Raw genomic sequence first — 11,583 nt, 5'->3', positions numbered from 1 at the left:
CGTCTTGGAGCGATGGTAACATGGACACAGGGTTTTACCCAGCTTCGGGCTCTCTTGAAGAGATAATACCCTACATGCTGCTTTTGATTATATTCGTATGCGTATTGTATAGAGTACATGTATCTACCACGAGATTGTAGTAATGAATATGGGATTGTCTCTTGACTAGCCTGGCCTCGGTTCATATAACACACCAGATGGCTAGGGTTTAGGAGAGTCCTTGTCTTGGGTGCCAAGTCTTGTGGAGTCCTTCTTGTATGCGGCGTGGGCTGTCTGAACTGGCCTATGAGTATACGGCCATGGGGGTCCTCGGCCCAATCTAACTGATCCGGAGACGTTGGGGTGAGTACCCCTTAGTCCGGGACACCGTCAGTAGCCCCCTGAATCGGTCTTCAAGTTGAGGACGCTCCTCGATTCTTCCGAACTGTTCTTTATCTTCGGTCGTCGGTCTTGGAAAGTGGTTCAACAAATCTTCCCATCTTCCATCTTAAGGATCACCAAAGTGAATCCGAAGAGTTTACACGTCGGATATCCAAGGAGACCCTTTAAGTTCTCGGCCTTTATCAATGCCTTGTTATTTTTATGCCACACCTCGGGTTTGAAGTTGTTCCCGGGCCGTAGTGTCCTCTTGCGACCGAGCTCCAAGCCGGACTGCATTCGAGGTATCTTTTGCAGCCGAGCACCAACACCGGACTGCTTCCGAGCTCCAGCGCCGGAATGTATCCGAGCTCCATCGTCGGACTATATATGAAGAGTATAGTTACAGCCGAGCTCCAACGCCGAACTGTATCCAAGATCCAGCGGCGGATTATATCCAAGCTCCGACGCCGGACTATGACCAAGCTCCAACGCTGGACTATATCCGAGGTTTCATAGATCACCTAGGTTCAAAAAAGTTAAAGGAGTTTACCCGAGCTTAATGCCGGAAATGCCCTCTATGGAGCTAGCCACTGGCGCCCGAGCTTTATGCCGGAAATGCCCTCTATGGAGCTAACCACCCCCAACCGCGGGCTGATTTTGGACTGGTGCGATTTATTCTCTGCCGAGATATATATCCAGTATATGTATATCCAGTAGCCCTTAAGGTGTGTGTCAGTCTAAAACCCGAGATGCACCTGAAGGAAAACGTGAAACCGCTGTTCCTAGTAGCCCCTAAGACTCAGGTCGATGCACGAGATCGGCCTGAGGATCAACTCCCAGCTCGGCAGCATACGTGGGAATAGAAACGCAGTGTAATATATTAGAGATAATAGTGATCGACGAACGGGCCCTTGAGAGAGGGTCTTGAGAAGTTGTCGCAATATACTAGCTTGACGCCAGATAGGTCCAGATGGTACCTATTATTGTCCGAAGACGCGTTTGCCCATAGTTCGGTCAAGCCAAAACTAAGCACTTTGAATTTTCTGTATTGAACAGGCAATGCAGTAGCCCCCGAGACACTGGTTGGGTGGCAACACCAGATCAGGAGACCGATGTACCCCTTTAATATTTGTAAATGATAAGCATGAAGCCCAGTAGCCCCCGATCCTTAATGTGGGCACGGGTGGCCTAATTAAGGATCGATATCCGAAGTACAATCACAAATTATGTGTAATGATTCTATGTATCCAAGTACTCGACATCATTAATGCTCGGATTCGCATTGTACAAAACTTTGTTGACTGACCATCGGCTTCAACCTCCTCGGCCAGCAGCCGAGGAGTGTTTGTCCTACTTTATAAGGCCTTTATGAGGGCAAATATTTACGGCAAACAAGGCAATCCGGCCATACGGTTTTATAAACAAAGGTACGCGGAGAGATATGTTATATTACTTTTTAACTAAGAAACATCTTGCAAAGAAAATAGTCCCTCTATCGGTTCCTTTCTTTGGGTTGTCATGCTAAGCATGATCATGAAACCTCAGCTCCGATCAATATGGGAGCAATATTGAGGATTTAGTTCGGGGAAAGTTTCCGAACGCTATTTAATGAACCAAAATTTTCACTTCCGTCGTTGCCGACCAATGTGATCCTTTAAGATTGCTAGCTTTCGGCTTCACCCAGTCTGAGGTACTAACTCGGATGACCCGGTAGTGACAATCACAGAGGTGCTCCCTTTACAGCCTAGCCGAACAATTGGGAACGTAGGGGTAAGCACAGGAGCCAGGAAACCCAGCTTGGCCAAAATCTTAAGTCAAATTGATGCATATTTATGGCTTTATAACGATTACGGAAGGCGGCCCTTGTATATTAAATACAAACACCGATGATATGTTTATTTTAACTCCGTTGCGACCATTTATCAGTTGAAAGTGGCCCATCGTCGGCTTCCGGCCCTTTGTAGATACTACGCAGGGTGTTTCTGCAATAACCAGACAACCCTTAGCCGACATCTCGGTGCCCGGAGGCGGTTGTGTTAGTAGAAATGAGGAAATCAGATATGCGGACTTTATAACTTTCACTTGGTCATAGGAGCTTTAAACTGGGGAAGCTAGCTACGAGCCTCCGGTTAGTGTTCGGAGACAGCCGAGGTCAAGCCGTAAACACTTCGGCCAATGTTATGAATGGCCCGTCCTTTATCATAGTCATCGGATCGCTGACCAGTTTACGCTTATTGTGATAGTCAGTTTTCGGCTTTCTCCACTGAGGTGCTTAACCATGCGAGCTGGAAACACAATCACAGTGGTTCTCCCTTTGCACACCTAGCCGAATAAAGCATAACGTAGGAGGCAAGCGCAGGAGCCGGGCAACCCAACTATTGACTGAAGACACAATACGAACCGATGCAGATATAGCAATATCCGAGAATGTTTTTTGCCGAATCTCTAAAGGTGTCCGGGCGTTGCACTGCGAGACTTATGCGGGAAACACACAAATAGTTTAAAAGTGCCAACAGCTCATATAAATTTTAAGAGCCCCCAAGTGACTTGGGTAAAAGAATTTTATGTTATAATGATTGTGTGTACCGAAGTACTTATATCATATCTGTGTTCACCCGAACTTTAAACGCGTCTTAACCGACCGTCGGCTTCTCCATCTTCGGCCAAGGACCGAAAAGTGTTATGTACTCCACCTTTTGAGAATATAAATGGTGTTTCCGATAACCAGGCAATCAGGCCATAAGGCTGTAACAGACAAAGCGCTCTCAGGGAACTTATGCTATATTACTAACGAAGTGTAAGAAGCATCTTCGAAGAAAATAGTACCTCCACCGGTACCTTTCTTCGGTTGCTCATTGTTATTATGAGACTTGTGCAATAGATTTTTTTGTACTCAGGAGTTCCGTTGTGTGCCGACCATGATTGAAAACGATAAGAGCGCTAGCTTTAGGCTTCACCCAGTCTGAGGTCCGAGCTCGGATGACCCAGTCATGACAATCGCAGAGGTGCTCCCTTTACTCCCTAGCCGAACAATCGGGAATGTAGGGGTAAGCACAGGAGCCAGGCAACCTAGCTTGCGGAACAACTTAAGTCAACATGATGCATATTGTGGCGTAGTACACGAACAAGGAATGAAGCCATACAAGTATTATCATATGCAAGAGGAAATGCTTCATAAAGGAAGCCCCCAAGGAAACGGGGTATTTGAATTTGTGTGTCATAAACAAAGTTTGGACAAGGAGGTTTTTTGCAAACAACTTTTTGCCAACAAAGTATAATGCTTGGCCGAACCGAACAAAATTTAAAACTAAAAGTTTTGGAGCATGAAAGCAACTTAGCTGGTTAATGTGTTAGGCATTGATGACGCGGTCCGAGCTTGGTGCGGGACAAGGTCTCAGCCCCCAAGCCCGATGTGGCCGAGCGAGGAGCTCGGCACTCCGAAGAGGTGAAGCCCCCAGTCTAGCCGAGGTGATGGAGCAGGACGCCGGGTGACACTGGAATCTCCAGCCGAGTAGGTTGATGAAGCGATGATGCGGGGTTGCCAATACAGGGCAGCGCTCCAAGGTGACGACACAATTCGGTCGATGGAGGTGGGCGACGACGTCAGCCTGCCGAGGTGACAGTGCGGCAAGCGGCATGGCATAGTCGAGGCCGAATCTGCATGCATGAAGTAGCACAAAGCAGATAGCAAAAATAAATAAATAAAAATTCTTTACAAAATTCTTTATGTAAAATAAATTATTAAAAGAGATGTGGCATGGCACGAGGCCATTGTCAACACTGGGCGTCGGTGCGGCGGGGTGACAAAATCCGAATTGGCACGGGCGCCCAAGTTACGGAAGCAATGCGCATAGGGTAGCGATAGCATAACGGGTCTCCCTGAAACGGCGGCCGCAGTGTAGACCTGATTGCAAAACCTGCAGCACAAAAAATGCAGACCGGCAGAGAATACTCTTTGAACGGAAAAGGCATGTACATGCATCGACAAAATATCTCTGCAAAAAGTAATGCAGTACTAACGGACAGAAAATATTCTATGTGTAATAATTGATTGTGATAAACGAATAGTCAGGAAAAAATAAACACGCTCGACTACAATGACCGTAGCAGACCGAGGTGAGAAAACAAAAGTGATCTGGACAAAACTAGTATCAACTGGTACCTAGAATACATTGGTTTTGATCTTACACGTGGAGTAGTAGTACTCAAATTACCAGAATCTACCAATCAAACCTAGGGTACGGCACTGTAAAACTAGTAGCCAACCAGGTTAGCAATACCCCAGGTGCATGCACTTTTCAATAAAAGATAGAGGAGGACCACCGGCCGAACTTAGGGCTGGAATAAAAAACAAAAGGAAAGGAATCTTCCCTGATATGCCCGACAGAGGTGAGGTGTGATCGGCCCTGCTCCTCGGCTGGATCGCCGCTGTTTTTGGACTGATCTAGGTGGTGTATCTGCAACCCCAAGGTGTTGCTGCATGCACATGTTTCTTCCGGAGTTTCCATGGCGCGCAGAGTAGCAATCTTTGCAATTGATATTGCTTTCTATAACCGCAGCAGTGTTCGGGTCTAACACATGGTCTGGCGACGGGTACGACCATCGTCGTTAAAATTTTCCTGATCTTGGTTTGACGGCGAACAAAGTAAGCTAATTCAGCAGCAAGAATTTGCGAAAAGAGATGATTGACATAAAACAGATCTAACTGAAAAAATATCACCTGATTGTCCCATCAATCTATGACGATCGCCCAGCAGGCTCTCAATGAAAGCACTAATGTCAGTGTCAAAACCGGCGTATCTCGTAGTAGGGGTCCTAAGCTAGGATTTTTGAAGCGATGGTAACATGGACACGGGGTTTTACCCAGCTTCGGGCTCTCTTGAAGAGATAATACCCTACATGCTGCTTTTGCTTGTATTCGTATGGGTATTGTACAGAGTACATATATCTACCACGAGATTGTAGTAACGAATATGAGATTGTCTATTGACTAGCCTAGCCTCGGTTCATATAACACACCGGAGGCCTAGGGTTTAGGAGAGTCCTTGTCTTGGGCGCCAAGTCTTGTGGAGTCCTTCTTGTATGCGGCATGGGCTGTCTGAACTGGCCTATGAGTATACGGCCATGGGGGTCCTCGGCCCAATCTAACTGATCGGGAGACATCGTGGTGAGTACCCCTTAGTCCGGGACACCGTCACTATGGTTTAGCAAGAAACCAAAGTTGTCGTTTCTTAAAAGTTTGGGGCTGCGATGCTTATGGGAAAAGGTTTCAACCTGATAAGCTCGAACCCAAATTGTAGAAGTGCGTCTTCATAGGATACCCAAAAGGAAACTGTTGGGTACACCTTCTATCACAGATCCGAATTCAAGATATTCGTTGCTAAGAATGGATCCTTTCTAGAGAAGGAGTTTCTCTTGAAAGAAGTGAGTGGGAGGAAAGTAGAACTTGATGAGGTAATTGTACCTTCTCCCGAATTGGAAAGTAGTTCATCACAGAAATCAGTTCCAGTGATTCCTACACCAATTAGTGAGGAAGCTAATGATGATGATCATGAAACTTCAGATGAAGTTACTACAAAACCTCGTAGGTCTTCCAGAGTACAGTCTGCACCAGAGTGGTACGGTAATCCTATTCTGGAAGTCATGTTACTAGACCATGATGAACCTATGAACTATGAGGAAGCAATGGTGAGCCCAGATTCCTTGAAATGGCTTGAGGCCATGAAATCTGTGATGGGATCCATGTATAAGAACAAAGTATGGACTTTGGTGGATTTGCCCGATGATCGGTAGACCATAGAAAATAAATGGATCTTCAAGAGGAAGACGGACGATGATAGTAGTGTTACTATCTACAAAGCTCGACTTTTTGCAAAAGGTTTTTGACAAGTTCAAGGTGTTGACTACAATGAGATTTTCTCAACTGTAGTGATGCTTATGTCTGTCCGAATCATGTTATCAATTGCCACATTTTATGAAATCTGGCAAATGGATGTCAAAACTGCATTCCTTAATGGGAAGAGTTGTATATGATACAACAAGAAGGTTTTGTCAATCCTAAAGGTGCTAACAAAGTGTGCAAGCTCCAGCGATCCATCTATGTACTGGTGCAAGCATCTCGGAGTTGGAATATACACTTTGATAGTGTGATGGAAGCATATGGTTTTATACAAACTTTTTGAGAAGCCTGTATTTATAAGAAAGTGAGTGGGAGCACTACAAAGTTTCTAATAAGTATATGTGAATGACATATTGGTGATCAAAAATAATGTAGATTTTCCTGGAAAGCATAAAGGAGTGTTTGAAAGGAGTTTTTCAAAGAAAGACCTTGATGAAGCTGCTGACACATTGAGCATCAAGATCTATAGAGATAGATCAGGACGCTTGATAATATTTTTTCAATGAGTACATACCTTGATAAGATTTTGAAGTAGTTCAAAATGGAATAGTAAAAGAAGGAGTTCTTGCCTGTGTTGCAAGGTGTGAAGTTGAGTAAGACTCAAAAACCGACCATGGCAGAAAATAGAAAGAGAATGAAAAGTCATTCCCTATGCCTCAGTCATAGGTTCTATAAAGTATGCTATGCTATGTACCAGACCTATTGTGTACCTCACCAGGAGTTTGGCAAGAGGGTACAATAGTGATCTAGGAGTAGATCACTGGACAGCGGTCAAATTTTTCTTTAGTGGAATAAGGAAATATTTCTCGGTTATGGAGGTGATAAAGAGTTCGTCGTAAAGAGTTATGTCGATGCAAGCTTTGACACCGATCTGGATGACTCTAAGTCTCGATCTTGACACATATTGAAAGTGGGAGCTATTAGCTAGAGTAGCTTCGTGCAGAGCATTCTAGACATAGAAATTTGCACAATACACATACGGATCTGAATGTGGCAGACCCGTTGACTAAACTACTCTCACAAGAAAAACATGATCACACCTTAGTACTCTTTGAGTGTTAATCACATGACGATGCGAACTAGATTAATGACTCTAGTAAACACTTTGAGTATTGTCCACATGGCGATGTGAATTATGGGTGTTAATCACATGGTTATGTGAACTATTGGTGTTAAGTCATATAGCGATGTGAACTAGATTATTGACTTTAGTGCAAGTGGGAGACTGAAGGAAATATGCCCTAGAGGCAATAATAAAGTTATTATTTATTTCCTTATTTCATGATAAATGTTTATTATTCATGCTAGAATTGTATTAACCGCAAACTTAGTACATGTGTGAATACATAGACAAACAGAGTGTCACTAGTATGTCTCTACTTGACTAGCTCCTTGAATCAAAGATGGTTAATTTTCCTAGCCATAGACATGAGTTTTCATTTGATTAACGGGATCACATCATTAGAGAATGATGTGATTGACTTGACCCATTCCGTTAGCTTATCACTTGATCCTTTAGTATATTGCTATTGCTTTCTTCATGACTTATACATGTTCCTATGACTATGAGATTATGCAACTCCCGAATACCGGAGGAACATTTTTTGTGCTACCAAACATCACAACGTAACTGAGTGATTATAAAGGTGCTCTGCAGGTGTCTTCGATGGTACTTGTTGAGTTGGCATAGATCAAGATTAGGATTTGTCACTCCGATTGTCGGAGAGGTATCTTTGGGCCCTCTCGGTAATGCACATCACTATAAGCCTTGCAAGCAATGTGACTAATGAGTTAGTCACGAGATGATGCATTACGAAACGAGTAAAGAGACTTGTCGGTAACGAGATTGAACTACGTATTGAGATACCGACGATCGAATCTCGGGTAAGTAACATACCGATGACAAAGGGAACAACGTATGTTGTTATGCGGTTTGACCGATAAAGATCTTCGTAGAATATGTAGGAGCCAATATAAGCATCCAGGTTCCGCTATTGGTTATTGACTGGAGATGAGTCTCGGTCATGTCTACATAGTTCTCGAACCCGTAGGGTTCACACGCTTAGCGTTCGGTGACGATAAGTATTATGAGTTTATGTGTTTTGATGTCCCGAAGGTAGTTCGGAGTCCCTGATATGATCACGGACATGACGAGGAGTCTCGAAATAGTCGAGACGTAAAGATCGATATATTGGATGACTATGTTTGGACTTCGGAAAGGTTCTGGGCAAGTTCGGCCATATATCGGAGTACCGGGGGGTTACCGGAACCCCCCGGGGAGTGTAATGGGCCTATTGGGCCTTAGTGGAGAAGAGGAGGGGCGGCCAGGGCAGGCCACGCGCCCCCTCCCCCTCTAGTCCGAATTGGACAAGGAGGGGGGGCGCCCTCCCTTTCCTTCCTCGTCTCTCCTTCCCTTCTACTACTCCAACTAGGAAAGAAGGAGTCCTACTCCCGGTGGGAGTAGGACTCCCCTTGGCGCGCCCTCCTCCTTGGCCGGCCACCTCCCCCCTAGCTCATTTATATAATGGGGGCAGGGGGCACCCCAAGACACACAAGTTGATCATTGATCTCTTAGCCGTGTGCGGTGCCCCCCTCCACCATAATCCACCTCGGTTATATCGTCGTAGTGCTTAGGCGAAGCCCTGCGCCGGTAGCGTCATCATCACCGTCATCACATCGTCATGCTGACGAAACTCTCCTTCGAACACTGTGCTGGATCGGAGTTTGTGGGATGTCACCGAGCGGAACGTGTGCAGATCGCGGATGTGTCGTACGTTCGGTACTAGGATCGGTTGATCGTGAAGACGTACGACTACATCAACCGCGTTGTCATAACACTTCCGCTTTCGGTCTACGAGGGTACGTGGACAACACTCTCCCCTCTTAATGCTATGCATCAACATGATCTTGCGTGTCCGTAGGAATTATTTTGAAATACTACGTTCCCCAACAGTGGCATCTGATCCAGGTTTATGCGTAGATGTTATATGCACGAGTAGAACACAAGTGAGTTGTGGGCAATACTAGTCATACTGATTACCAGCATGTCATACTTTGATTCGGCGGTATTGTTGGATGAAGCGGCCCAGACCGACATTACGCGTACGCTTACGCGAGACTGGTTCTACCGACGTGCTTTGCACATAGGTGGCTGGCGGGTGTCAGTTTCTCCAACTTTAGTTGAATCGAGTGTGGCTATGCCCGGTCCTTGTTGAAAGTTAAAACAGCACTAACTTGACGAAATATCGTTGTGGTTTTGATGCATAGGTAAGAACGGTTCTTGCTCAGCCCGTAGCAGCCACGTAAAACTTGCAACAACAAAGTAGAGGACGTCTAACTTGTTTTTGCAGGGCATGTTGTGATGTGATATGGTCAAGACATGATGCTAAATTTTATTGTATGAGATGATCATGTTTTGTAACAGAGTTATCGACAACTGGCAGGAGCCATATGGTTGTCGCTTTATTGTATGCAATGCAATCGCCATGTAATTGCTTTACTTTATCACCAAGCGGTAGCGATAGTCCTTGCACTACAAAAAAATACACTTTCGTGATGATACGTGTTTCTCACAGTAGGTCACATTTTTTGTCATGCATGTACATCCATCACGATTTTATGACAGAATCAAGATAGTCATACCTGTGTTGTCGTAGAAGTGTTTCATGACATTACCAAAATGACCATCATGGAAGTGTCCACTTCCATGACGATAAATCGCGCGTCACAGAAGTGCTTTCGTCAAGGGTGACCGACACGTGGCATCCACCGTAACGGAACGCTGTTAAGCTATCGGGTCGGGTTTTGGATCCGATAACCCATTAACAGCCCCAACCAATGGGGATTTTCCACGTGTAAAATCATCATTGGCTGGAGGAAACACGTGTCGGCTCATCGTTGGGACAAATGGCATCCACTCATTGGACAGAAGGCGCCTATGATACGTTGACATGTGGCACGGCCCAACAGAGGCCCATTCCTGTGAAAAGGCCGGTGTCGGTGTCAAAACCGGCGGATCTCGGGTAGGGGGTCCCGATCTGTGCGTCTTAGGCTGATGGTAACAGGAAGCGAGGGACACAATGTTTACCCAGGTTCGGGCCCTCTCGATGGAGGTAAAACCCTACTTCCTGCTTGATTAATATTGAAGATATGTACAATACAAGAGTAGATCTACCACGAGATTGTAGAGGCTAAACCCTAAGAGCTAGCCTATGATGGTATGATTGTAATTGTGATCGGCCTTCTAAGGACCATGCTCTCCGGTTTATATAGACACCGGAGAGCTAGGGTTTACATGGAGTCGGTTACAAGGAAGGAAACATAATATCTGGATTGCCAAGCTTGTCTTCCACGCAAAGGAGAGTCCCATCCGGACACGAGCCGAAGTCTTGAGTCTTGTATCTTGACGCTTCTATAGTCCGGACGACCGGCTGTCCGGATACCCCCTTATCCAGGATTCCCTCAGTAACCCCTGAACCAGGCTTCAATGATGATGAGTCCGGCGTGCAGTCTCGTCCTCGGCATTGCAAGGCGGGTTCTTCCTCCGAATACTCCAAGATTATTATCGAACACGTAGGCCGTGCCCGGATCTACAAAATGATCTTCACATACTACCGTAGAGAGAATGATACTTCAGCTGAAAACTTTTTAGATGACGTGATATGTCATTTCGGTCAGACCGAACTGTGTTTTTTTAATAACCAGCTACAGCGCGTATTGCGAGGCTGTTTCCTTGACACGTCTTGTCAAAGCAGAGATCATGTCCCCTTATCGCGGGATTCTCATCAATACGGGTATGGGTAATCCCCCCGTGCCATCAATCGTGGCGCTTGGGAAGTACGCGATTCTCAACAGGCTAGTGGGGAGGCGCACCGCTTTCGTCGCCTCTATAAAGGGATAAGAGTTCCTCATTTTTACCCGCGCCTCCTTCCTCTCCTCGCATACTCTTTCCCCCTCGAGATCCAGTGCCCTAGTCCAGGTTTTCTCTGCACAGTTAGTCATGTCCGGAGCAGGAGGCAAGTGGGTAGCTTCCACCACGACGGAGAAGAAGATCGCGAATCTCCGGGCGGCCGGATACTTGGCCGCAGACAGAGCACACCGGCTACCATACGAGGGGCGGGCCATTCCGACTCCAGGACCCCACGAGAGGGTCGTGTTCCTTGCCCACTTCATCCGTGGACTGGGGTTTCCACTCCACCCCTTCGTCTGCGGTCTTATGTTCTACTATGGGCTAGACTTTCATGATCTAGCTCCGAACTTCGTCCTCAACATCTCGGCGTTCATCGTCGTGTGCGAGGCCTTCCTCCGCATCAAGCCGCATTTCG

This window comes from Triticum dicoccoides, chromosome 1B (genome assembly GCF_002162155.2).
Source record: "Triticum dicoccoides isolate Atlit2015 ecotype Zavitan chromosome 1B, WEW_v2.0, whole genome shotgun sequence".
In the NCBI taxonomy this organism is placed as follows: Eukaryota; Viridiplantae; Streptophyta; class Magnoliopsida; order Poales; family Poaceae; genus Triticum; species Triticum dicoccoides.
The sequence above is the reverse complement of the archived record's forward strand: the minus strand, read 5'-3'. Positions refer to the sequence as shown.